We start from the raw sequence: 27,825 nt of genomic DNA on the forward strand, positions 1-27,825 counted from the left end.
GAGTGACACTGGATGGGAGTGGAGACAATTAAAAAAGAGTTACTTGGTATCTTCTTTATCTGTCAAGTGGATCGATTTATCAGCTTTCCACAAGTAAATGTCAGAAGCAATTTATTGGCACTTTAATAGGAGGAGGCTTGATAAAATACCAGCAGATGGTATTGTGGGTAATGACCCAGACTATAATGATTTTAGTAATGACTTGTCTTCTCTACTTACCTGTACTCAACCAAAATGTTCACATGCACATAAATGTGTACAAAAGCACAAAACCTATCATTCAGCTGAAACAAACCGTCTTGTACCACTAAGTGTTTTATATGATCGAACATCTTACAGTAATGAGAATGCAAAACTGGTTAAAACAACCACTGAAACCCTACCACCGCCCCAAAAGCAAACAAACAACAACTGGAAACAACAAGAATTGCTATTGTTTGGGGAATAGCTGAAAAAAATCTTGGTTTGTGAATATTAACCTAAGGCATTACGAAAATTGGTAGTTATAAGGAATTCTGAGAGGCAATGGAAAGACTTTTATGAACTCTTACAGAATAAAGAAAGCAGAAGCAAGAAAACAATATACAAAATAATCATAAAAGCATAAATGAAAATAACCCTAAAAGGTATCTGAATTCAGATTAAATACAGTAGATGTGTTGGAAACACTGCCTTTGTCTTGACCTAGAGTTGAAGAATGAGGGTGAAGAACATTGCATTTGCTTCAGATGGACCACTGTGCTGCTCAGCTTTGTTTAACAGTTTTTCTTTATTACAAGAAAATGCACTAGAGGGATAGGTAAATAGGGAATTGACAATGGTTCTTAAGAATACATCCATAAAAATATCTTTTTTTTCAACATTATAATACTTGACAAAAATAAAGTCATATCATAAAAATTTGGACGAAAATGGAGACACATTCAGCTAGGGGGAAGATTCCTAAAGAAATCATGAAGAAGATCACCAAAGATAAAATAATTTCAATTACATGAAATTGAAAATCTTTTGCACTAGAAAAATCAATGCAGCTAGGATAAGAAGGCAAACTCTCTGCTGGGAAGAAACTTTGGAATCAATTTTTCTAATAAGAGTCTGATATCTAAGATATACAGAGAATTAACAAATATGTTAAGACCAAAAATCATTCTCTATTATAAGTGGTAAAAGTTTATGAACAAATGAACATACTTCCTAATAGAAGAATACAGACAATTAATCATATGAAACATATTGTTCCATTAATTTTTTTTTTTTATTTAGCTTTTAACATTCATTTTCACAAAATTTTGGGTTACAAATTTTTCCCCTTTTCTCCCCTCCCCCCCCAAACGCCAAGCATTCTAATTGCCCCTATGACCAATCTGCTCTCTCTTCTATCATCCCTCTCTGCCCTTGTCTCTGTCTTCTCTTTTGTCCTGTAGGGCCAGATAGCTTTCTATACCCCTTTACCTGTATTTCTTATTTCCTAGTGGTAAGAACATTACAGTTGATCCTAACACTTTGAGTTCCAACTTCTTTAGCTCCCTCCCTCTCCACCCCTTCCCTTTGGAAGGCAAGCAATTCAATATAGGCCAAATCTGTGTAGTTTTGCAAATGACTTCCATAATAGTTGTGTTGTATAGGACTAACTATATTTCCCTCCATCCTATCCTGTCCCCCATTACTTCTATTCTCTTTTGATCCTATCCCTCCCCATGAGTGTTGACCTCAAATTGCACTCTCCTCCCCATGCCCTCCCTTCTATCATCCCCCCCCACTCTGCTTATCCCCTTATCCTCCACTTTCCTGTATTGTAAGATAGGTTTTCATACCAAAATGAGTAGGCATTTTATTCTTTCCTTTAGTGGAATGTGATGAGAGTAGACTTCATGTTTTTCTCTCACCTCCCCTCTTTATCCCTCCACTAATGAGTCTTTTGCTTGCCTCTTTTATGAGAGATAATTTGCCCCATTCAATTCTCCCTTTCTCCTCCCAATATCTTTCTCTCTCACTTCTTGATTTCATTTTTTTTTAAGATATGATCCCATCCTCTTCAATTCACTCTGTGCACTCTGTCTCTATGTGTGTGTGCGTGTATGCATGTGTGTGTGTGTAATCCCACCCAGTACCCAGATACTGAAATGTTTCAAGAGTTACAAATATTGTCTTTCCATGTAGGAATGTAAACAGTTCAACTTTAGTAAGTCCCTTATGACTTCTCTTTGCTGTTCACCTTTTCATGGTTCTCTTCATTCTTGTGTTTGGAAGTCAAATTTTCTTTTCAGCTCTGGTCTTTTCATCAAGAATGCTTGAAAGTCCTCTATTTCATTGAAAGACCAATTTTTCCCCTGAAGTATTATACTCAGTTTTGCTGGGTAGGTGATTCTTGGTTTTAGTCCTAGTTCCTTTGACTTCTGGAATATCCTATTCCATGCCCTTCGATCCCTTAATGTAGAAGCTGCTAGATCTTGTGTTATCCTGATTGTATTTCCACAATACTTGAATTGTTTCTTTCTAGCTGCTTGCAATATTTTCTCTTTCACCTGGGAGTTCTGGAATTTGGCCACAATGTTCCTAGGAGTTTCTCTTTTTGGATCTCTTTCAGGCGGTGTTCTGTGGATTCCTTGAATATTTATTTTGCCCTCTGGTTCTAGAATCTCAGGGCAGTTTTCCTTGATAATTTCATGAAAGATGATGTCTAGGCTCTTTTTCTGATCATGGCTTTCAGGTAGGCCCATAATTTTTAAATTGTCTCTCCTGGCTCTATTTTCCAGGTCAGTTGTTTTTCCAATGAGATATTTCACATTATCTTCCATTTTTTCATTCTTTTGGTTTTGTTTTGTGATTTCTTGGTTTCTCATAAAGTCATTAGCCTCCATCTGTTCCATTCTAATTTTGATAGAACTATTTTCTTCAGTGAGCTTTTGAATCTCCTTTTCCATTTGGCTAATTCTGCTTTTGAAAGCATTCTTCTCCTCATTGGCTTTTTGAACCTCTTTTGCCAATTGAGTTAGGCTAGTTTTCAAGGTGTTATTTTCGTCAACATTTTTTTTGGTCTCCTTTAGCAGGGAGCTGATTTGCTGTTCATGCTTTGACTTCATGTCTCTCATTTCTCTTCCCAGCTTTTCCTCCACCTCTCTAACTTGATTTTCAAAATTCTTTTTGAGCTCTTCCATGGCCTGTGCCCATTGAGTGGGCTGGGACACAGAAGCCTTGATTTCTGTGTCTTTGCCTGATGGTAAGCATTGTTCTTCCTCATCAGAAAGGAAGGGAGGAAATGCCTGTTCACCAAGAAAGTAACCTTCTATAGTCTTATTTCTTTTCCCTTTTCTGGGCATTTTCCCAGCCAGTGACTTGACCTCTGAATATTTTCCTCACACCCACCTCACCTCCTGATCCTCCCAGCCAGTGTTTGGGGTCTGAGATTCAAATGCTGCTTCCAGCCTCAGGGCTTTGGGAGGGGGCAGGGCTGCTATTCAGTGTGAGATTAAATTCAGATGCTCAGTTGAGGGCAGGGCTGCCTCTCAGGCTCAGTTCCCTCAGGGAGTTTATGCACAGACCTTCAACAATGGATCCAGGCTCCTGCCTGCTTGGAGAGCCCTGGTCTGCCGCTGCCCCTCAGCTTCTGTCTCCCGAGGGGGCCCGAGCCATGGGGGCACCCCACTCCCCCCTCGAGCCGCCAAAGGGACTCTCTCACAGACCCCCGTCACCTGTGGGTGGAGGTACTTGTGCGGCCGCTGGAGATCCCGTCCCTGAAGCCCGTTCGGATCTGTTCCTCTCGGTGCCGCGGCCACGGCAGGGCTGTACTCAGCTCCCAGTCCCGGCGCCCAGTCCGCAGCATGAAGGACCTTTTACTAGAGGTTTGCAGGTCTCTCCGGAACAGAAATCTCCCTCGCTCCAATGTTCTGTGGCCTCTGGGTGCAGAATTCGCCGTGAGTTACTTCTTTGTAGTTGTTCTATGGGTTGTGGGTTCGGAGCTATGTGTATGTGCGTCTTTCTACTACGCCATCTTGGCTCCGCCCCCCATATTGTTCCATTAATAACAGAAATTCATAGAACTCTGAGTTTTCACCTCTATCTAGTTATGTAAGCTAATGCTGAGGTTTGGAGAGGTAATCAGGCTCTTTTGTGCATTCTAGCTAATGATCTTTAAATTAATACTTAGTTATGTGGTAAACATTATCACTATACCACTAAAAGGTGAAAAGAAACTCCAAAATATAGTGCACATATATTTTAGTGTGATTTACTAAAAGATAATGCTAAGATAAATTACAAGTGACTGGAAAAAAGACAGTGAGTGTTGGGAGTGTAAGAGCTGCCCATAGGCAGCCCCAGATGACAGACATGCCCTTCCAGGAATATAAAGTTTCTTATGGTCTCACACTTTTCTTGTTCAGTCATTTTAGACTCTTGATCACCCCACTCAGGGTTTTATTGGCAAAGATACTAGTGGGTTTGCCATTTCCTTCTCCAACTCATTTTACAGATGAGCAAACTGAGGTAAATAGGGTGAAGTGACTTGCCCAGGGTCACACAGCTAGTAAGTGTCTGAGACCAGATTTGAACACATGATTTGTGTTTTGAAGCCCAGTGCTCTACCCACCGTGCCATGTGGCTGCCCTCTTACACATAACAGAATTCTTTTGATGGTCACAGAATAATTCTTTGCACCAGTATGATTGAAAGCTCAATAGTTCTTGCTTAAAATAATTCTTGTCCAAAAGTCTTGCTTCTGACGTTGTTGCTAAGGTTCTTTCTAGTTATTTGTTGGTAAAGGTTATTTCTAGCTCTTCAAATGTTCTTGAAGATTTGAGAGTCCCAGTTGGTTTAGGCACTGCATGGCTGACTTTTTGGAGTGATCTTTGTGAAGATTTTACAGGCAAGGGCACATAAGTGGAACTTGTGGAAAATCTTTTCTATGCTCATGATTCATCACTGAACCTTGGAACATTTTTAGGACTGTCAGTGGCCTTCCACATGTGTCAGCTGTCTCAGAAGAAACTTACTTTGGGTTAATTCTCATAATTAACCTAAAGATAATATATAGTCTGCGATATTGTAAAGTAGTAGATATCTCAGGATGAATAGTCTGCTAAGCATCCATACTAATAAAAATCCTAAGAATGACCTTGATAGATACTATCATTATCAGAGAGTGAGGGGCAAAACCTTTGCCTGAAGTTAGAAGAAAAATATTCTAAAATCTGTTGAGTAGAATTTAGAAAACAATATATAAAATGACTGCAAGTGAAAAAGGAAATGAAACAATGATGTGTAACCTTAACAACCAACCTTAGTGCCAGGTAAGAGATGTGAAGACATATTTTCCTCTCTTCTTTGCAAAACTGAGGGATCATGGGCATAGTATGTTGCATATACCTTGGGCAAGTCACTTAACCTCTGTGTGCCTCAATTTCCTCATCTGTAAAATGAGGATAATGTGAGTACCTATCCTTAAGGATTGTTGTGAGATCAAATAAGATAAAAATCATAAAGCGTTTAGCACAGTTCATGGCATATATTAAGCCCTATATAAATGTTAGCTATTATTATTAGATACAATCTATACATTAGTTAGTCCTGCTAAACTGTCTTTCTTTATTTGATAAAAGGAAGTCTCATGTGGTAAGGTAGAGAAATACCAGAAGTGAATATGATGTAAAAACAAAACATACGAATAAAGCAAATAATCATAATGATGAGGGTTGGGAAGAATGACCTTTCTGCCTTGAAGGGTTGACTTTTTTTTTTAGACTGGATCTCTAATTATGTCAATGGGGGAACTCTCAGCAAAGCCGCTTAGCCAATGACATTTCTTTCTGTTGTCCTAGAATTTGGCTCACTTAATATCATACAAATATAATAGCTATACAGTATATAGTCCAATGAGTACAAAATAAAACAAACTAACACATAAAACTTCAGAAGAAAGCTTTTGATGGCTAAAAGTCTTATCAAATGCTTTTTTTTCCACACCGCACTAAATCTGTACTTACATGAAAAAAGCATGTTGCATGTAATTTCTTTTGAGGAGGAGAAATTATTATCTTCTTATTGTCTTTAAGCAAGTTTCTGCTTTCCCTAAACCAGATAGGCAGTGCTTTTATAATTTGGTCAGTATGTCAACAAACATTTGAATATCTAGTATAACTAAGGCACAGGTATTACTGAGGGTATAGAGACACATGACAATCTATTCACTAAAAAAGTATAAAATTCAGTGGAGTAGATTGTATATCTATAGAAGTAACCATAATACAGGTAAATTTTAAAGTAGAAATTTAAAGGCGGGGATCTCATGATTGCCCACTCTACTTAAAAGTAATATCTTTGTCAGATGAGAGCACATTTTTAATCAGTAAATCAGAATTATAAAAAAAACTGGATACTTTCTTGAATTAATCAAATCTATCTGGAGCACAAAGACAAGTGTCTTCTGACTGAGTGGTCAAAATAATAGGCTCAATAAGGCCTATATAAAATCAGGAAACTGTTTCAGAAGCAAAGAGAATTTGTGGCCATTAGAAGAGAAAGCTTCCCCTAAGAAGGAATTACTTGGAGAGCAGGAAAAATCCTCAATCTAGGTCTCCTCATTCTTCAAACCCACCATCAGAGTAGGATTTTGTGAGCTTAGAGTCAAGAGGATTTAGGACTTCCCATCTTCCCATTGGCATCCTAGCAGCATTACCAGACCAGCTGACAGATGTGTCTCCATCAGAAGATAAGGTCAGACTAGATGGAGATACAAGGCTCTCTACAAAGCACTCCACTCCCACTTTAAAAAAATATGCTTAAGAGAAATGTTGAGAACTACAGCTAAACCAGACTAGACTTCTAAGAGCTACAACTGGCTTCTTTGTCACATGTCCTCTCTAAGCATCAGGCAACTTTTCCCTGGATTCTGCATGTATTTCTTGGAGACTATGTCACAGACTTTTGGGGAGATGTATAGAGTAACTGTTCTTACTATGCCATCTTAAGGAATACAACTTTCTAAAAACAAATTGTCTGGCTGTCTGATATCAACTGATAATCATGGAAGGAAGTATACCAGTGGGGCCTTGTGAGTAATAACATTAGAAAGTTCTCAGCAGGGGTGGAGTCAAGATGGCAGAGTAGAAGGACCTCCTCTAGCTCTCCTCCCATAGCCCATAAAATACCTGTAATGAATTCTAGAGCAGCAGAAGTCACAACATGACAGAGTGAAACAGATTTCTAGTCCAAGAGAGCCTGGAAGGCCAACAGGAAAAATCTATTCCACTGGGTTCAGAGTGGAGCACAGCCTAGCCTGGCCCACATGGCACAACACAGAGAGGGGTGGAGCAGGCTTCAGAAAGCAGAATTACTGGCAGTAGCTGCACTTCCCAGATTTCTCAACTCACAAATGCCAAAGACACCTTCAAAGTTCAGTAAGCAATTTCTTTCAACTGGGTGAGAGGGGAGCATGATCTGGCCTCAGCTCTAGCCCCAGGGCAACAGCAGCCACTTTTGGAGCCCTCTACCTAAAGACCCTGGGGGAATAGAGTGGATGATCTGGATCTCAGCCCTGAGTGATTGGTCCTGGGGTGAGGAGGAGCACTGACAAGGTGGAGCTGGTGGTGGCTGTGGAGAGGGAATCATACATGCAGTTCCAGGGCAGAAAAGAGTGCTTGTGGCTTCTCACAGACCAGAGTGTAGGCCAGAAGAGTAGTAAACTCCTCTTCCTTGAGGAGGAACTGGCAACTTACAGGTCCCTAGAGTATACCCTCCACTTGGCAAAGTCAAGTAACTGGCTGGGAAAATGCCCCCCAAAAAAGGGGGAAAAATAAGACTATAGAAGGTTACTTTCTTGGTGAAAAGGTATTTTCTTCCATCCTTTAGGATGAGGAAGAACAAAGCATACCATCAGAGGAAGACCTAAAAGTCAAGGCTTCTGCATCAAAAGCCTCCAAAAAAAATATGTACTAGTCTCCAGCCATGGAAGAGCTCAAAAAGGATTTTGAAAAATCAAGTAAGAGAGGTGGAAGAGAAATGAGAAAGATGCAAGAAAAGCATGAAAAGCAAGTCAACAGCCTACTAAAGGAGACCCAAAGAAATGCTGAAGAAAATAACACCTTTAAAAATAGACTAACCCAAACGGCAAAAGAGGTTCAAAAAGCCAATGAGGAAAAGAATGCTTTATTTTCATAAAGTCATTAGCTTCCATATGCTCCATCCTAACCTTTAAGGAATTATATTCTTCAGTGGGCTTTTGGATCTCCTTTTCCATCTTGTCAGTTCTGCCTTTTAGGGCATTCTTCTCCTCATTGACTTTTGGAATTTCTTTTGCCATTTGGGTTAGTCTATCTTTTTAGTGTTATTTTCTTCAACATTTTTTGGGTGTCCTTTAGCAAGCAGTTGACTCATTTTTCATGATTTTATTGCAGCACTCTCATTTCTCTTCCCAATTTTTGCTCTACTTCTCTTACTTGATTTTCAAAATCCCTTTTTGAGCTCTTCCATGGCCTGAGACCAATTCATATTTTTCTTGGAGGCTTTGGATGGAGGAGCTTTGACTTTACTTTCTTCTCTTTGTGTGCTTTGGTCTTCCTTGTCACCAAAGTAATATTCTATAGTCTGATTCTTTTTCTGGTTTTTGCTTATTTCCCTAGCCATTTACTTGACTTTTGAGCTTTTTGTTAAGGTTGATCTCTGCTTCCAGTGAGGTTGGGGAATGTACTGTCAGCCACTTGATTCCCTCCCAATCTGTGGGGGGAAACAGTCACTATCTCTGTGCCTGCTACTGCTGTGACTGCTGCAGTTACCTCTGCCCCCTTCCCTCTCTGCCATTCTGGGGCCTGGCCAGACCACTCCACTCTTCCACACAGGTCCCACAGGTTTTTTCAACTGACCTTCCAATTTGTCCTCGGTATTTTGGGGTCCTGAAGTCTGGCAACTGCCACAGGTGTGAGAGATTCAGTCTTCCCAAGGCCTGTGCAGGTCTTGTCTGTGCTGGTGTGGCCCATTCTAGACTGCATTCTGTTCCCAGCATGGAATGGTAGATACTTCCCAGCGACCTTCCAGGTTGTCTTGGGCTGGAGATTTTTTTCATTCCATCATTTTGTGTGTTCTGCAACTCCAGAATTTGTTTAGCATCATTTTTAAAGGTATTTGGCTGAGCTTGGAGAGCGTGCTCTAGAAAATCCATGCTGTTACTCCACCATCTTGGCTCTGCCCCCAAGAAGAATGCTTTAAAAAGCAGAATTGATCAAATGAGAAAGGTCGTTCAAAAGCTCACTGAAGAAAATAGAATGAAGCAGATGGAAGCTAAGAACTTTATGAGAAACCAAGAAATTACAAAACAAAACCAAAAGAATGACAAAATAAAAGACAATGTGAAAAATCTCATTGGAGAAAAATGACCTGGAAAATAGATCCAGGAGAGACAATTTAAACATTATTGGACTACCTGAAAGCCATGATCAAACAAAGAGCCTTAACATAATCTCTCAAGAAAATATCAAGGAAAACTGCCCTGACATTCTAGAACCAGAGGGTAAAATAGAAATGGAAAGAATTCATCCATCACCTCCTGAAAGAGATCCCAAGAGAAAAACTCCTAGGAATATTGTAGCCAAATTTCAGAGTTCCCAGGTCAAGGAGAAAATATTACAAGCAGCCAGAAAGAAACAATTCAAGTACTGTGGAAATACAATCAGGATAGCACAGGATTTAGCAACTTCTACACTAAGGTACTGAAGGGCTTGGAATATGATATTCCAGAAGTCAAAGAAACTAGGATTGGAACCAAGAATCACCTATCCAGCAAAACCGAGTATAATACTTCAGAGGAAAGATGGAATTTCAGTGAAATAGAGGACTTCCAAGCATTCTTGTTGAAAAGACCAGAGCTGAATAGAAAATTTGACTTTCAAATACAAGAATCAAAAGAAACATGAAAATGGAAACAGGAAAGAGAAACCTTAAGGAACTCATTAAATTTGAACTGTTTACATTCCTACATAGAAAGATGTTATTTGTAACTCATGAGACCTTTTTCAGTGTTAGGGTAGTTAGAGGGAATATATATGTAGGTGTTTGTGGGCATGTATGTAGGTGTACATTATACATGTGTAGCTATGTCTATATGTGTATATATATATGTACGTATGCATGTATATGTGTATGTATATACATAAACAGAGGGCACAGGGTGAGCTGAATGTGAAGGGAGAATACCTAAACAAAATAAAATTTACTGTTGAATGGAATGTACTGGGAGTAGGAAAAAGGAAGAGATGGAATGTAGTGAATCATCTCACATAGAAGAGGGAAAAAGGAGCTTTTACAATGAAGGGGAAGAGGGGGGAGATGATAGGAAATAAGTGAGCCTTGCTCTCATGGGATTTGGCTTAAGGAGGAATAACATACACTCAATTGGATATGGAAATCTATTTTACCCTACAGAAAAGCAGGGGTGAAGTGGATAGGAGAGGGAAGGTAATACAAGGGACAGCAAATTGGGGAATGGGATAATGCTAGGAGAACAGGTCAGGGGAGAGAATGGAATTGATTGAGGGCAGGATAGGACAGAGGGAAATGTGGTTAGTCTTTTACAACATGTCTTATGGAAGTGCTTTTATTGTTACATATATCTGACCTATATTGAATTGTTTGTATTCTCAATAGGGGTGGTTGAAGAGGGAGAAAGAATATGGAACTCAAGGCTTTGGTAATGACTGTTAAAAATTGTTTTAGTATGCAACTGGAAACTAAGATATATGGGCAATAGAGTATAGACATCTATTTTGCCCTATAAGAAAATAGAGGGAAAGAGGGACGGAAGAAGGGTGGGTAGTGGAAGGGAGGACAGACCAGAAGAAGGGCTGGATGGGATGCATGCTGTCCTGGGATGGGGGGGTGGGGAGAGATGAGGAGAAAATTTTGAATTCAAATTCTTGTGGAAGTGAATATTGAGAATAGAAAAACAAATAAATTATATATTAAAAAAAAGAAAGAAAGTTCTTTCTGTACCACCTCCCCGATGCCTTACAACTATCCTTAGATTCTGAAGGGACAGGTAGCCTTCTGAATACCAAGGTCCCAACCTCCAGAGTAAAAAGGGTATTATCTCCAAACTTTACATGGATAACAATAATAACTATTTTTAAGGTTTACAAAGTATTTTACATATGTTATTTGAAATTTGATAAATGCCATTAGAGAAATACAAACAAATTGCTAATAGAATTCACAGGAGGGAGAAATTGTTGCTGAAATAGCAAAGGCTGTTTGGAGAAGGTAGAAGAACCTTGTAAGAAGAACCTTGGTAGGAACCTGGAAAGATAAGTAGGATTTAGATAAGTGTAAATGAGGCAGGTAAAGAACATTCCTCTTAGAGGATTTACTATAGTGATTATGGAGCATAAATTTCTAATTTGACAGATTAATCCAAGGCTAAAAATGGTAAGTGACTTGCCCAAGGTCATGCTATACTTCAAATAAGGCACAGAGACAGGAAAGTGTGGGACACATGGGTCAAGTTCTAGGCACACTGAATAGTACATTCAGCGTAGTATGTGTTGAATGGAAGATGAGAGACTGCTAAGGTAGGTTGGAACTATTCTGTGGAGGCCCATGAATCTCTGATTATTTGGATTTTATCCTGAAGAAAGTTGGAATGCTTTGAAGATTATTACTATTTTTATTTTTTATGAGGACTAATAATGATATTTGCATAGATCAGATCCTTAAGGAACAGCCTAATCCTCCGCTAAATCCTTTCTCTTTGGTTGCTTGATTTCTTTTTGCCTGACTTTTCTCAGCTGTGGGTGTGGGCAGCCTTAGCTACCTTCTGGATAATTTTCCCTGACCTTGCTGAAGAAAAATTATTTTTGGAAGTACTCCCTAGAGAAAAAGGCTAGGCCAAGTATAGTGGAGTCTTATCTTCTGTCTGCCCCAAAGGCAGTTTCATTTTAGGTATTGAAAGGTCAGTCCCCTTGGAAAACTCGAAAGTACAGTAGTCTGGGCAGAGCCCAAAGAATTTGGTCCAAGAGCAAGAGGCACTGGCAGGGCAGTAGAAACACTACCACTGGCTCCCTTGACCTTGATGACATCAGGAGGAATTAGGGAGATTCAACAACCTGCTCTCCCTTTTGCCTCAGGGCACAGCTGAGTCAATTCTAGGCACAAATGCAGAGCAAGTAGAAATAGTAATGTGCTATTTCAGGAAATCTGGACTCTACATGGAACTTCCTACTGGAATCCCAGATGGTGCTACCTGACTGACCATGGTGTGAACTCCATTCTGGCAAACACTTCTGGGGAAACAGGGCCTCCTGTCATCGAGATGTTAGGGAAGCTCAAAGAAATCACCATGGCGTATGGCAGAGGGAAGTTGCTTTCATGGTATGGCTTAAACATAAACATATTTTTTTAAACATAAATAATTAATGACTGGATAAGGATAAAGATAAGAATAAGACAAATGATTTCACTGGAAACTCCTACCAAAGCAGATCCAAATTTTCTCTGCATCTAGGAGAGAGCTGCTTGAGGGTACTTATGGGTTAAATGACTTGGCCAGGATCACACAGTATCTGTCTTATCTAGTTCTCACTGGCTTTGAGGCTAGCTCTACATCCACCTCATCTCTAAACAATAATTACAGGAAGGAAAAAATATTGACAGTCATATTTTGTCAGAGTAAAACAGTTGGTACCAGCATTGTCTTCCTGTCAAGGCTAACCTGAAGACCAGTTCTCAAGTTAGTCATTGTGGTCCTTGGTTGCTCAGGACCCCTATTAAATTCCCATGATAGCATCAAGGCTTACTCTCCCTGGAAGTGCCTCATTCTCCTTCATTTCCCTCACCCTCAAAATACTCCTGTTCCCCAGAATCCTGTATTAAGTACTCAGAGTACTCAAAGTACTAAGTTGATCAATTCATCTTCAGTTTTCAAAGCACTTGATATATATTACATCTTATTAGATCCTCACAACCCTGTAGGGCAATTACTATCATTATCCTGATTTTACAGATAAGAAATGGAGGCTCAACAAAGTTAAATGACTTTCTCAGGGACACAAAACCAGAAAGTATGTGAGGCCAGACCCAAACACAGGTCTCCTGACCTCAAGTTGTCCACTGTATTTCATAGTGGCTTTTCTGACACCATTTGACAATGGCTGATTGGATTAGAAATGAGGACCTGAGTCCTAGCACTATCCCCAACTAACTTTTGTGACCTAAGGTAGTCCAATTAAATTCAGGAGGCACTATTGAGCAAGTAACTGTGCTGCACCCTAAGGGCCCCTCACAAACTGTACCAGAAGTGGTGAAAGAAGGAGATTTTGGGGGGAGGAACAAGCCTTCCAATTGCCTTAAAACATACCATATAAGTGACCTGCTCACCAAGCCCTCCAACCTGTTGCACCTGTTAACTGCATGAACCTGAGCTAACTGGGGGTTTTCATTTTTTCCACAGTTGTAGATTTCTTAAACACTGAATTCATTTAAAAAGTAGATACAAAAGGTACCTGTGCCTACCTGCATTTTGTATGTATCTGCCTGCACACTTCATTTGAAAATCTGAACTAGGCCAAAGCTATCTTGTTCCTGGCTCTCCTTTTTCGCTCTAGAGATTTGTTCTCAGTACTATGATGCAAGCCCTCCCTTGCCTCACTCCACCCTACAGAGCACTCTCCCCTTTCCAAAAAAGATGTTTATTCCATAGTCTGGGTGTTAACTTACCCTGAAGCCAGTAGAATATGGGATTCATTAGGGAGATGATGAAACCATGCTCCGAAGGGCTGAGGACTTAGCTTTGAGCTTGGTTCTGTTTTCCTGTTGTGCATCTTATGGTCGCCAACTAGAAGGCAATCTGACTTGTGCCAGCCCCTGAATGCTCCCTGAGTAAGGCCACCCTTACAGCTTTGGTGATGAGTCTTCTTGGCCATTGTTCCAAAGATAAGTGTTAACAGGGCAAAAGAAATGAAGCTGTCTAGCTGGTTTGTACAGTTTTCTTCCTATGAATTTGGACTCCTCATATTTGAAGGAACACCCAGGAACAGGTCTAACAATCTGTTCCTGGTATTCACCCCAATAACTGGTTTTACTCTTTACAAAGGCTGATGTGTGATTGACCAATGTCACTGGAGTGACTGGAAGCTCAGGTTCCATCCCTTGGAAAGGTTATCCTCAAAAAGGACACGGCCCCCATTGTCCCTGTGGAAGAGGATAGTCTGTCTGAAATATGTTCTCATTGTAAACCAAGCCAGCAAAAACAACTGGACTGCTTGCTAGAACCAGTGGCCATTTTGGCAGACCTCAACGTTTCTCTTGGTCTAGAGAAAAGAGTGAAATGGAGACAATGTCTGACTTGGACCTACCAAGGAACATTCAATAGGGCTGTCCAAGTCACCAAAGGAAAAATTAATTGAGGCACTGTTAAATGTTCCAAATAAATGCTGTCAGAAGCCCAGCTGTGGTGCTTTAATTCTCCATTTTCTTGAAAAAGCAGAGTAACAACCTCAATATCAAATTCAATTCAGATAGTTCAGGGAGAAAATACAAATATTCTAGAAGGACCCTTCAGCTACCTTGTTGTTATACTCATAACATGAATATAGATGTATACATAAACAGCTTAGATGGATATAGAGACAAACACCTTGAGATATAAGCTGATCTAAGATCGCTCCAGGAGAGACAGCAACACATAGTAGATAAAGGGCTGACCTGACAGTCAGGAAACTAAAGTTCAAGGTCAATCTATGAAACATATTTGCCCTTGGGATCCTTGGTAAATCACTCCCCCCCACACTGCACACTTCCTCAGTACCCCACATAGCTCTCTAAAACAGGGATGTTTAAACTGTGGGTCTTGTTACATATATAGATATAGACATATATATGTACATATATGCATATATATACATATGCATATATATGTATATATACATACTTATATCTATATATTAAAATGACTACTTGAATATAATGTGTTTTCTTTGTAATCCTATGTATTTTAATTTATGCATTTAAAGATATGGGCTTCAATAGATGTGCCAAAGGAGTACATGACACAAAGAAAAATAATTAAGAAGCCTTGCTCTAGAACTATAAGAAGCAGAGAAGGTGTTGACTTGCTTTGGTAGAGGGAATTTCAATACTAGAAGATCCCCACTCCAATGAACTCACAAGACCAGACTAAAAAAGATGAAAGAAAAATGTCCTAACTCCCCCTTCCCATGTAAACATGTGGAAGTCTCTGGGTTAGGCTTTGTGGGATAGGGGCTGCAGGCATGCTAATGTGAAACATCTCACACAGTGAAAGGATTCAGCTCAGCCAGAGAGACAGAGGAAGAGAGGAGATAAAGGAAACTTCCTTATGCCTCTTATCACCTGTGGTTCAATGCCCTATGAGGGACAGTTGGGTGTTGAGACCCGAGATCAGTGGGAGAGCTCTGACATACTCTTTGAACCTTTCAATAGCCTGGCCAAACAACTGAGCTGAGTGTGAGGTAAGTTCATGATCCTGCCTTCCCAGGGAGCAGTTTCAAGTGAAATTGGGAACATTTTTCAAGTAGTGTGTAATCACAGCGATGGAAACACATTCAAAAACTTTGCCTGTTCCCCTGTTAATTCAGTGTAGCATGGAAAATGAGCCAGGCAGGAAAACAGACTGTTATAGGAAGAGGAGAAAACACTATCCCAAATATCCCTCACTTTCCCTATGGTATAAAGGTATTTGTGGATATTTTCGCAAGTTGCTATTGACTTTAGAAATTATGAATTCTTATGGAGCAACACCTAAGTTTATGCTATGCATAGCAATATGCAAAACATCCTCTGTATGAAGACATTCAAATAAAAAGGACTGGATTGAGAGTAAGGAAACCTGAATCCTAATCCCAGAATTTCCTCTCTAATCCTTATGACCTTGGATAATCCAATTAAATTTAATATGCACTGTTGAGGAAAGAACTGTGGTAAAACCCTAAGGGGGATTCAAAGATGAATTTGACAAAACCTACCTTCAGGAAACATATATTCTAGCAAAAGAGACAAGACTCACTCACAAATAGCTATAATATAAAGTGTAAAATTGGAGGAAGACATAAGAATTTTTAAAATAATAATTGCATTATAACTATTGTTCAAAGGATAAGAAGATCAAATTAAGATGAAGGGATCAGAGAAGGGTTCACCGAGGCAGATATATGAGAAGACATTCCTAGTGTAGGGAATGACAGGAGTCATTAATTATTATTTTATTATTCTGATAGTTTTCCTAATAATGAACTAGACCTGCATTAATCATATAAATCCCACGCAATCACAGCGTATGATCTTTGTGATACATTATTGTAATCTCCTTGCTAGGATTTTATTTGATTTTTTTTTTGCATCAATATTGATAAAGGAAATTAGTCTCCAGTTTTCTTTCTCTGTTTTGGCTCTGCCTGGTCTAAGTATCAAAACCATATTTGTGTCATAAAAGTAACTTGGTGGGATTCTTTCTCTGCCTATTTTTTTCCAAATAGTTTATATAATATTGGGATTAATCGCTCATTAAATATTTGTTAGAATTCACTTGAGAATTCACCTAGTCTTCTGGATTTTTTCTTAGACAATTCACTGATGACTTGTTCAATTTCTTTTTCTATAATTGGATTCTTTAAATATTCTATTTCCTCTTTTGCTTTTCTGAGCAGTTAATATTTTTTAAATATTCTTTCATTTTACTTAGGTTTTCAGTTTTACTGGCTTATAGTTGGGTAAAATAACTCCTAATAATTGCTTCAATTTCCTCTTCATTGGTGTTGTATTCACCATTTTAATTTTTGATACTGGGAATTTGGTTTTCTTCTTTCTTTTTTTAATCAAATTAACCAATGGTTTATTTATCTAATTGGGGTTTTTCATAAAACCAGGTTTTAGTTTATTTATGAGTTCAATTTTTAAAAAATTTATCTCTCCTTTCATTTTCAGAATTTCCCTTTAGGTGTCTAATTAGAGATTTTTATTATTTTCTTTTTTCTAGTTTTTTTTTTTAAATTGCATGCCAAATTCATTAATCTGCCCTTTCTCTTTTCTATTGATGTACACATTTAGAAGTATAAATATTCCCCTAAGAATTGCTTTGGCTTATTTGCAATATTGTCTTATTGTTGTCATTTTCTTTCATGAAATTATTTATTGTTTCTGTGATTTTGTTCTTAATTTTCAATCTATGCTTCCATAGACTTTTATTAAATGTAATTTTTATTGCATTATGGTCTGAAAAGAGTGCATCTAATACTTTAGCTTTTCTACATTTGGCTGTAAGGTATGTAAAACTTGTATGAAATGACACAGGATAACATGAGGAGATTGAGGAGAACCACTTCATGATGATCACAATGATCAAACTTTGAAAGACCTCAGAACTCTAACCAAACAATCATGACTTCAAAAGGCAGTAATGGAATTTACTTCTTACCTTTTGACAGAGTGGTAATGGACTACATGAGATTTAATGTACTAAATGAGATATTTTCAGACATATCTAATATGTTCATTTTGCTTGACTATACATGTATGATACAAGTAAATATTTTTAAGCACACAAAAGAAAAAAGTGTCTAAGTGGAGACAAACAGGTTCATTTCCTTACTTTCTTCATCACTTTAATGTATATAAACATACATATATTTACATATATATGTAATATATGTATATATATTTAACTTTAACATACATAAACATAACTTCCATCTTTAATATATAAATTTATGCATATATTTTAATAATAACTCACATTTAAGTACTTTAAGATTTATAAAACACCTGACATGTTTGAGTTTTACAACAAGCCTGTGATATTATTTTCTCCATTTTATCAATAAGGAAACTAAGGGTAAGAAAAATTAGACAACTTGCCTAGGGTCAGAGAGCTGTATGTTATAGAAGTTCACAATTTCTTATACAATCCTTTTCTCTGCTTTTCTTTGTAACTTGAAGTATATATGTTGATTGATAATTATTCATTCATGATCAAAATTAAATTTAAAAATACAAAATAAAATAAAAATCTAGGTGAAGTGTCTCTACATCTTTTCCTGCTCTAACAGTCTAGAAGCACTGTCAAAAAGAAACTTAGGTCAGTCTGATGTAACTTGTTATTAAAATATACATGTATACATTTGCACATATGTGTATGTATAAAGTGTACTTTATGTACTTATATATACACATATGCATATGTATATATATACATATATGTGAAGTGTACTTCTTTTGCATTGCTGTCCCTTCCCAATGATTTCTTACTGCCATAGGATCTCAACTCCCTTATAACAAAGCACAGTGAAGTCTAAGAAATGAACTCTAGTAACTATAACCTACTGCCTTCCCACCAAGAGGGAGTCTGCCACCTCTCTACTGTTAGTCCTTTAAAATCACTGCTGCTAATTGCATAACATGCAGTCATTCATTTATAAAAACAACAGCAACAACATTATTTTGGTCATTGTGTAAATTGTTCTCCAAGGTCTCCTTCCTTCACTCTATCATACATTTCATACAAATGTTCCTAAATTCCTGAATTTTTCATATGCATGGTATCTTATAACACAATAATATTCTAAAACAGCCATAGACTATGGATTTTTTTCAGCCTTTCCCCAATCAATAGCCATCTATTATGTTTACATTTTCTAACATTGGCATAATTTGCATAAAACATTATGCAAATAATTATATACTTAAGTGGCACCCACTAGGCACTAGAGAGTTCAATAGGAACAGGCATTGTGGGAAACTCTCTCTAGTTAGTCCAGGTCTCACTGGGTGATGTATTGCCTAGGAGACTTAGTACTATGGGGAGCCTGTCACCTCAGCTTTCTTTATCCACCCACTCTCAATGGCTGAATACCTATTTAACCTCCCCCAATCCCACAAACACAAGAGAGAAGAAAGAACCTTCTCACTGCACTCTGACCCTCAGGCCTTTTCCTTCCTAGTGGTCTTAGATCAAGTCCCTCCTCCTCACCCTCACTACAGGGCAGACATTGCTGCCTGGATTAGCAAGAAGTCAGCAGAAAACAATTTTTTTTCTGGTAAGATAGAAGAGCATTAGGTCTTATCATCTATCCTTCAACTTCTGAAGCAACTCATCTTCATAAGGGGGAATTATAAGTGAATTTCACTGTAACTATTCCTTATCATTAAACATCATAAGATCATGGACTGGAGCACAATGGTCATTCAGACCAACCACCTTACTTCACACATGGGGAAATTGAGGATCATAAAGAATGGGTGACCTGATGTAACATGGTTAGTGTCAGAGTTAGAATTTTAAATAAATAAATATATAATAAAATAAAAAAATAATTGAACCCATTTCCTCTAACTCTAAATTCAGTCCTCTATCAAGTAAGTAATTCACAGAATACTACCTGATTAGATTCCTGAGATCTCACATTATGAGGAATTACTGTGTAACTTCTTAACATTTTGACTCTTCCTTTGAATAGTCTTCTAATATCCTTTTACTCTCTGAGTCCACTCCAAAAATTAGGAGACATGCATGAATTTACAATCCAAAAACAGCACAATGCTTATTAAGCATATCAATAGCCTTCTTTAAAATAGAGTATAATTTATATTTAACAAATGAATTTAACAAATTAAATTTATATGAAACAGTCAAACAAATCTAAAGTAATCATGAAATATGTCAACAAAGTAATAAACAATGAAATAATAATTACGTGTCTTTAATATACACCAAATAACCTAGGTGACACAGTGGATAGAGCACTGGGTCTGGAGTCAAGAAGATCGGAGTTCATATACAGCCTCAGACATTTAGTAATTATGTGATCCTGGGCACTAGATACTTGAGCACTGTTCACCTCTGTTACTCATCTGTAAAACAGGTATGATAATAGCTTCTACCTCCCAGGGTTGTTGTCCTCACAACAGGTTTGTTTTCCTCAAATGAGACAGTAATTGTAAATCACTTAGCATAGCATTTAGCACATAGGGTGAGCTCTATAAATGTTAGCTACTATCATAAGCAGTAAAACAGACAAATTAATGTCAATAATTGTCACCAACACTGATGAAACAGCACACATTTAGATTCTATGAGAAAATACCTTTGGGGAAAAAAGAAAAATTTACTTTAAAATCCCAACATAAGACTCATGTATAATAGATGGGGTAACCTTATTCACTTGCAGGTTACCCCTCAGCCTGTTCCCTGAATCACTCGGATATTTAATCTTATCATTCTAAACTGTAAAGCAATCCAGAGGCATGTTTGGTTATTTTCTTTCTAACTGGTAAAACCACAACCTCTTTCTAATTAATTAGTTGATTCAATCTCCTTTCTTGGGCTCATTAAATTTTATGTATAAATAAACTAGAGAAATCTATCTCTCTTAATAACAGTTCCTCATTTTTTTGCCATTTCGGTTGTTCATGTCTGATTCTACATAACCCATGGACTTGTTCATAGGTTTTTTTTTTGCCAAAGATATTGGAGTAGTTTGCCATTTCCTTCTCCAGGAAGTCCCCATTTTACAGATGAGGAACTAAGGCAAACAGGGGTTAAGAGGCTTGTTGATAAAGTGTCTCTGGCCAAATTTGAACTCGTGTCTTCTGACTAAAGGCTTGGTGCTTTATCTACTGTACCACCTAACTGCCTCAGTTACTCATATCTTTATATATTAAATCCCTTAATCTCCTATGATTAAATAAATAAATAAATGAAATTGCTATATATGCAATTAACAAGTGAAATTAACAATAAAACAAGAATACTTATATTTCAAAAGTGAGAATCACTGCAATCAGTCACTTCAAATCTACCCTATAATAACTAATGATTTTTTTTTAGTTCCAGAAACTCCATTCAGTTCACTCCAGATAATGTTTAAAGTCTTTTCAGAATTCTATTCATATTTCTTCTCAAAATAGTTAAATTCAGTCTCTTAAGAAATGTTATGCTTAACCTTTTTTTTTTTTTTTTTTTGGTTTTGTCTTCAGCCATCACATAAAATAGTCTTTCTGGAATATACAGTAAATTGCCAAGTCCTCATATAGCATCATACTTTTTCATAATATAAAATAGTCCTCATAAGAAAGAAGCTTCTCCTTACCTTCTTTCACTCTCATAGAACGTCATAGATCAAAGATAAACTACATGCTCTCACTATGAAAAACTTCATAGCAAAACTGTTGCAACTGTCACTCCCAACTGTCTTTTTTGACAATATTCCATTTAGTTATTAAAGATACATTAATACTATTTCTAGTCTAGTGGGACAGCCTAGTGAAATAGGTATTGCTATAAATTTATATCATGTACTTTGTTAAGTATTTATTCAGCTTAATTTATTCAATTTAATACAATGGCACCAATTCTACCCTGCTTGTTTGTATCCCATTCCTATCTTCCATCTGTTCTGATTTATATATATTTTTCAATATCTTACTGATATTTTTTCTTTCTTTCCCTCTTTTTTTACTATCACTCTACTTCAATCTGCCCCTTCCCAATAATGAAGATCTTCCATTTTGATAAATAAATATAATTAAGCAAAAATTCACACTTTGGCTATGTATAAAAATTTGCCTCATTCTAAAACTAACAGTGGTATTTCTAGGTTAAAGGATATATATAGTTTAGTGATATTTTGGCTCTAGATCTAAATTATTTTCTGGAATAATTGGATGAATTCACAACTCTGCCAATAGCACATTTATATTCTTTTCCTTCCATAGTCTATTCAACGTTTGTCATTTTCTGTTTTTGTAAACTTTTCCAGTTTGATGGCTATGAGGCAGAAGGACCTTAAAAGTATTTTAATTTGCATTTTTCTTGCTATTGGTGCTAAGGAAAAAATTCACACGGTTGTTCACAGTCTGAATTTCATCTTTTGAAAACTTACTGTTTAAGGGGGATTGGAAGCAACAATCCAGTTGAACTCTCTAGACACCAGCCTCCATATAATTTAAAAATAATATTTCAAATCAAATTTTATAATAGCAAAGCCAAAAAAATGAAAAAGGTCAAAATGACACATTTTTCCAGCTGAAGAAAACTTAGGAAGTGGGGAGGACAGGTTTATGACACGTGGGTAAGGGTCAGCCATGAGCCCACATTTTTTCAGCACCTCCTTTCCTTGAGAGGAGGCCAGAACAGGAGTAACAGTAGCTTCTGGATTGTCTCAGCACAGAGATATTCTAGGTCACAATTCCATGGCAGAGAGGAGTGCTTGTGATTGGTCACAACAGAGCAGGGACCCTGTTTTCAGTTTCAAGGCAGAGATTAGCACTATCACTCAAGGTTACAGGAGAGCAGAGGACATGGTCATAGTTCCAGGACCAGGAGGAACACTAGAACTTGTGGCTTCATATAAGGGAGGGGCTTCCTGGGAAATCAGGCCAAGAGAGCAGTTACTATACTTCTCCCCTGTTCACTCCATCTTGGAAACACCAAAAACTTGCATACCCCCAAAACTACTCTGGAAACAGCAGAACAAAAAATTTGAAGTTTTGGATGGCGCACCTACTACTATGCCCAGGTGAGTAGAATCCAATGTAAACATGATATTCAAAGTCAAGAAACAGGCTATAAAAATGGGCAAACAACAACAACAAAAAAGAACTTGACTATAAAAAGCTGCTACACTAGCAAGGAAGACCAAGACAAAAACTAAGAAAAAGACAACAATATGAAAACAGCTACAAATAAAAGCCTCAAAGGAAAAATGCTAATTGGACACAAGCCCAACAAGAATTCCTGGAAGAATTGAGAGAGAGAGAGAAAAGAATGGTAGAGGAAAAACTGGGAAAAGAAAGACACAAAAAACGTACTGAAGAAAATTACACCTTAAAAAACAGAATTGACCTAAAAGAGAAGAGGTACAAAAACTAAAGAAAAGAAGTAGAATTGACCAAATAGAAAAAGAGGTACAACAGCTCACTGAAGCAAATAATTCCTTAAAAATTAGATTGAGCAACTGGAAACTAATGACTCCATTGGACATCAAGAAACAAAACAAAGTCAAAAGAATGAACAAATAAAAGAAAATGGAAAATAGCTCATCAGAAAAACAACTGACCTGGAAAGAGTTCAAGGAGGGATAATTTAAGAATTATTGTACTACCTGAAAACCATGATTTAAAAAAAAGACATCATATTGCAAGGAATTATCAAGGAAAACTGTCCTGATATCCTAGAACCCAGATCAAAGAGAAAATATTGCAAGGAGACAGAAAAAAACAATTCAAATATCATGAAATCAGTCAGGATCACACTAGGCTATCTAAATTTTTTAAAAAAACTTTTATTCAGGTTTTATAATTTCTTTCTTGATTACCTTGGCTTGTCTATATCGTAAAATCTCCCATATTATAGATGCATCATTTATTTCTCCCTATAATTTAATTAACTTTTCTTTCAATATTTAAATGCTATAATATTCTGTGAATGCATATTGAGAATTTATATTGTTTCATTATATATGATGCCTTGAAACTGTGTAGTTTCCCTGCTTATTTCTTTTAATCATGTCTATTTTTTCTTTTGTTGAGATTATGATTGTTTTTTTTAAAAATTTATTTAAAGAATAATAAATCCTGCTCTGTCCCCTCATTTTAACTCTAGATGAATTCTGGCAGGTAATGGAGGATGAATTCATCAGATTCACATTAATTTTTATTATAGTGTATTGTATTTTTCTCTCCATCATGTCATCTTATACTTTTCCCTCGGTTTCCCCCTGTGCCCCTTCTTATAAACTAGAGAAAGATAGGAAAGAGAAAAGAAAAATAACCCATACTCATAATCTAGAAAGAATTTAAGTAGTCTTGACCCATTGTTCTACCCTTCTCTCTTCACTCATCGAAAACCCTTATCATTGGTTCAAACATTTTTATGTTCTCATTTTAATACCCTCATTTGTGAATCACCTTCCTGTGCTAAAGTTCATTTCACTTATTATTTCTGTCCTAATATCACTTTCCCATTAAACTCCCCCCGCTTCTGTGTGTAGCCCAACTTATATCTTAAATTAATATATTTCTGCACTAAACTCCTTAGGTATATGCCTATGGTGGTGTAGTCAGTGGATAGGTCATGGATTTATAGTCAGGAAAAGCTGAGTTTGAATCCTGACTCCCTATTTGTGTAACTAGAGAGCTAGTCTAGTTGTATAACTAGTTGTATAACTCTGGGCAAGTAAGCTTATTCTTCTATAAGATGGAGATAATAACACCTGCCTCAAGACACTGTAGTAAAGGTGAAATGAGAAATATGTATAAATTGTTTTTCAAACCATAATAACCTATATGTGATTTTTGATTAGTATTAGTTACCAAAAGAATAAGCAAATGAATGATTATTTCAGGGAAGAATTTGGAACTGTTGGAAATTCTGCAGTTTTCAAATATAATTCAAGCTACTTTCTTCTATTCAGTTCTAGACTCAGCTCATTGTCCATTTGTAGTGTCTGTCCAAGATAAATGCACTGATGGATGAGCTCAATAGACTGTCCAGTCAACTGCAAATCATAGTCTGACAGCACACATTCTTCATGCACTTTCCTTTTTTCTGTGTAGATTTATAGGTCAAACTTATTTAAATGGTTATAGAATCCATTTAGGCAACTCCGTAGTACTCTAAGGCTTGATGCTTTGAGGACAATGTCATACACAAAAAGGACTCTGGATGCAACTATTCCATAGATTCAGCATAAGTTTACATTTTTTTCTGCTACATCTTGCCACTTGTATTAATATCTCAGTCCACCACAACCCCTATACTATTTTTCACAGAAACTATCATCTATGTCTCTCCCATCCTAAACTTCTCAAGGTCATTTGTGAACCCAAATATATATTTTTCCCTATTACAATTTATCTCCTTAGAGTCAGTTGATTTTTATAGTGCAAGAAAATGTTCTAAGCTATTGCGTTTGCTTCTAGCATATTAGCTATCTTTCCCAGTTTGAGACATTTTCAAATTTGGTAAATTCATCCAAATCATTCATAAAAGTGCTGAACAAAACAGGACCATGGATAAATAAATCTTTGAGGTACTGCACTAATGAACTCCCTCCAGGTTGTTGTTAAGTCATTAAGGAGCTCACATTGTAATAGATACAGATAGAATTTGTAGGAGGGTTTAGCTATAAGTCAGATGAAAGACCATGTGGTTCTTACCATGCAGCAGAAAAACAGATGATAATTTATCATCTTTAATGGAATTTCTACTAATAAAGTCATATCAACTTCTATTATTGAACCATTTGACAATACCAAGGCCTTCAATAATTAGAATTTTCTTTTCTGGATCTTCAGTAGCTATGACTTCTTGACTAGAGCATCTAGCTAGAGGCTAGAGCATCCACAGAGAAAGTTACCATGTCACCTATATAAAAAGATTGACTGCCTGAACTATGGCTACAAGGATGAGGATAGAATCAAAACCAGTAACCTGCGAGGTGATGTTATTTCCAGGGATCTTGGGCTGACCTGCTACAAATATATTTTTCCCAGTTACCTTTTTCCCTTTTAATTGTAAATGTGTTGCAGTTGTTTATATAAAAACTTTTCAATTTTATGTAATCAAAATTGGCCATTTTAACTTTGTGCGATCCTTTTTGTCATTTAATCTTCCACATAAATATGAAGTGTAATTTTTTCCTTACTGCTTGCTTCCTTACTGCTCCAATTTGGTTATGATGTCAACTTATATGTCCATCACAGACCCATTTGTAGTTTATCTTGGCATATGGTGTGAGATGTTAGTCTATACCTAATTTTTCATTTGGTTTTTGCTTTTTCCTAGCAGTTTTTCTGAAATATTGAGGCCTTTCACAAGTAATTGAGGTCCTTGACATTATTTAATACTGTCAATGTGCTCACATATTTCTGTCCATAATCTATTCCACTGGTTGAACTCCATTTTTTAAGTATTACAAAATCACTTTAATGACTACTGTTTTGTCGTATAGTTTGTGATCTAATATTGATAAAGCCTCTTCCCATCTAATTCATTTTTTTTATTATTACCACAAGGGATGAATGTTGCAAGGATGCAACCTAAGACTTAAAGAAAGAACAAATACGCTAACAACTAGAATTGTCCAAAAGTGAAATGGGTAGTCCCAGAAAACAGTGGGTGCCAACCAGTGGAGGTCTTCAGGCAAAGGCAGGAATATCCTCAGGAATATTGTACAAGGGTGTTTTTTTTCCAGATATGGTTTGGATGAGATGGCTGTTGATATCCCTTCTAATTCTGAAATTTTGTCAGAGTCTATGTAAATATGATCAGCAGAGATGATTTGCCCATCTAGTCTTAGATTTTTCCACTTCCACATGCATCTATTCTAGCTCTTGCTCAAGCCTTATTTCCTATCTGAATTTTTCTAAAGGTACTCCCAGCTTTTTTGTTGACCTTTAATGTATCTAATTTGGGTCTTAACCTAAGATTGGAAATTAAGCTTCTTTCCCCATTTCATTTCCCTGACATCAAAAAATTCGCCTAAAATAATTTTTTTAAGTTGACTCCTAAATGCAAAGTAAACTTGTCACACCTGGATAGAAAAAAAAGACTTGGATGGAGCTTTGGAAAATTTGAATTTTAGTTCTAGTTTCACAACTTCTTAAACTGGCTAAGCCATTTAGCCTTCTGGACTCCTGTTCCCATTTTATTCCTAATAGATAAAGATTCTACTGATGACCTCATAGGGCTGTTCATGAGATTAAATACAATAGTGTGAAAACATCCTGCAAAGTAGAATAGCTAGTATGCCAGCTGTATCACATGAGTATAGATGATACTGTGAAGTGGTTACATATATTTCAATTCACATATTTGAAGGCATAATTATGTAAAATATGGTCATTGGTTCAATGGAACCAGTGGAAATATTTAGTATGAATTCCTTGGATTCATTATTCATACTAATGGAGACCCAACTATATATTTTAAGGTATACAAAGTGTTTTACATGTGTTATTTCATTTGATACAAACCTGTGAAGAAGATGGCATTATTAAACCCATTTTATGAATGGGAAAACAAGTTGAGAGAGATTAAATGACTTTCCCAAGCTTACATAGTTAGGAAGTATTATGGACTTGAATTTGGGTCTTTCTGACTCCAAATTCTTTGCTCCATGCATGGAACAATCTAGCACTGAGTACTATACAGTAGCATAAGAAAGCTTAGAGCTATAAAAGATAGAGAGCTTTTCTTTGTGATGGCAAAGAACTGGAAAATGCAAGGATGACCTTCAGTTGGGGAATGGCTGAAGTTGTGATATATGATTGTGATGGAATACTACTGTGCTGTAAGAAATAATGAGCTTGATGATTTTAGAAAGGCGTGGAAAGATTTGCATAAAATAATGAAGAGAAAAATGAACAGAACCAAGGGAACATTGTATTCAGTAACAGAAATATTGTTTTAAGGATAACTATCTTCACAAATAATTGGAAAAAATTTTTCCAATTTATTTATTTATTTTTAGCTTTCAACATTCATTTCCACAAGATTTTGAGTTTCAAATTTTCTCCCCATCTCTGCCCTCCCCCACTCCAAAACACTGTACATTCTGATTACCCCTTCCCCCAATCTACCCTCCCTTCTATCACACCCCTCCCTTTCCTTATTACCATCTTTTCTCTTTTTTTGTAGGGCAAGATAGATTTCTGTACCCCATTACCTGTATTTCTTATTTCCCAATTACATGCAAAAACAATTCTCAACATTAGTTCCTAAAACGTTAAGTTCTAACTTCTCTCCTTTCCTCCCTCCCCACCCATCCCCACTGAGAAAGCAAGCAATTCAATATAGGCTATATATGTGTAGTT

The 27,825-nt window shown here is 36.9% G+C and overlaps 1 long non-coding RNA gene across 1 annotated transcript in view; it reads right to left on the bottom strand.

Annotated features, from left to right (window-relative positions):
• Positions 1 to 27,441, bottom strand: part of LOC140513466 (uncharacterized) — a 65,145-nt gene extending 37,704 nt beyond the window's left edge. Inside the window, exon 1 of the long non-coding RNA XR_011970187.1 lies at positions 21,099 to 27,441. This is a non-coding gene — a long non-coding RNA (uncharacterized lncRNA). The remainder of the gene's footprint in view (positions 1 to 21,098) is intronic.
• Between the last annotated feature and the right edge of the window lie 384 nt (positions 27,442 to 27,825).

The sequence above is a fragment of the Notamacropus eugenii genome, chromosome 7 (genome assembly GCF_028372415.1).
Source record: "Notamacropus eugenii isolate mMacEug1 chromosome 7, mMacEug1.pri_v2, whole genome shotgun sequence".
NCBI classification, from domain to species: Eukaryota; Metazoa; Chordata; class Mammalia; order Diprotodontia; family Macropodidae; genus Notamacropus; species Notamacropus eugenii.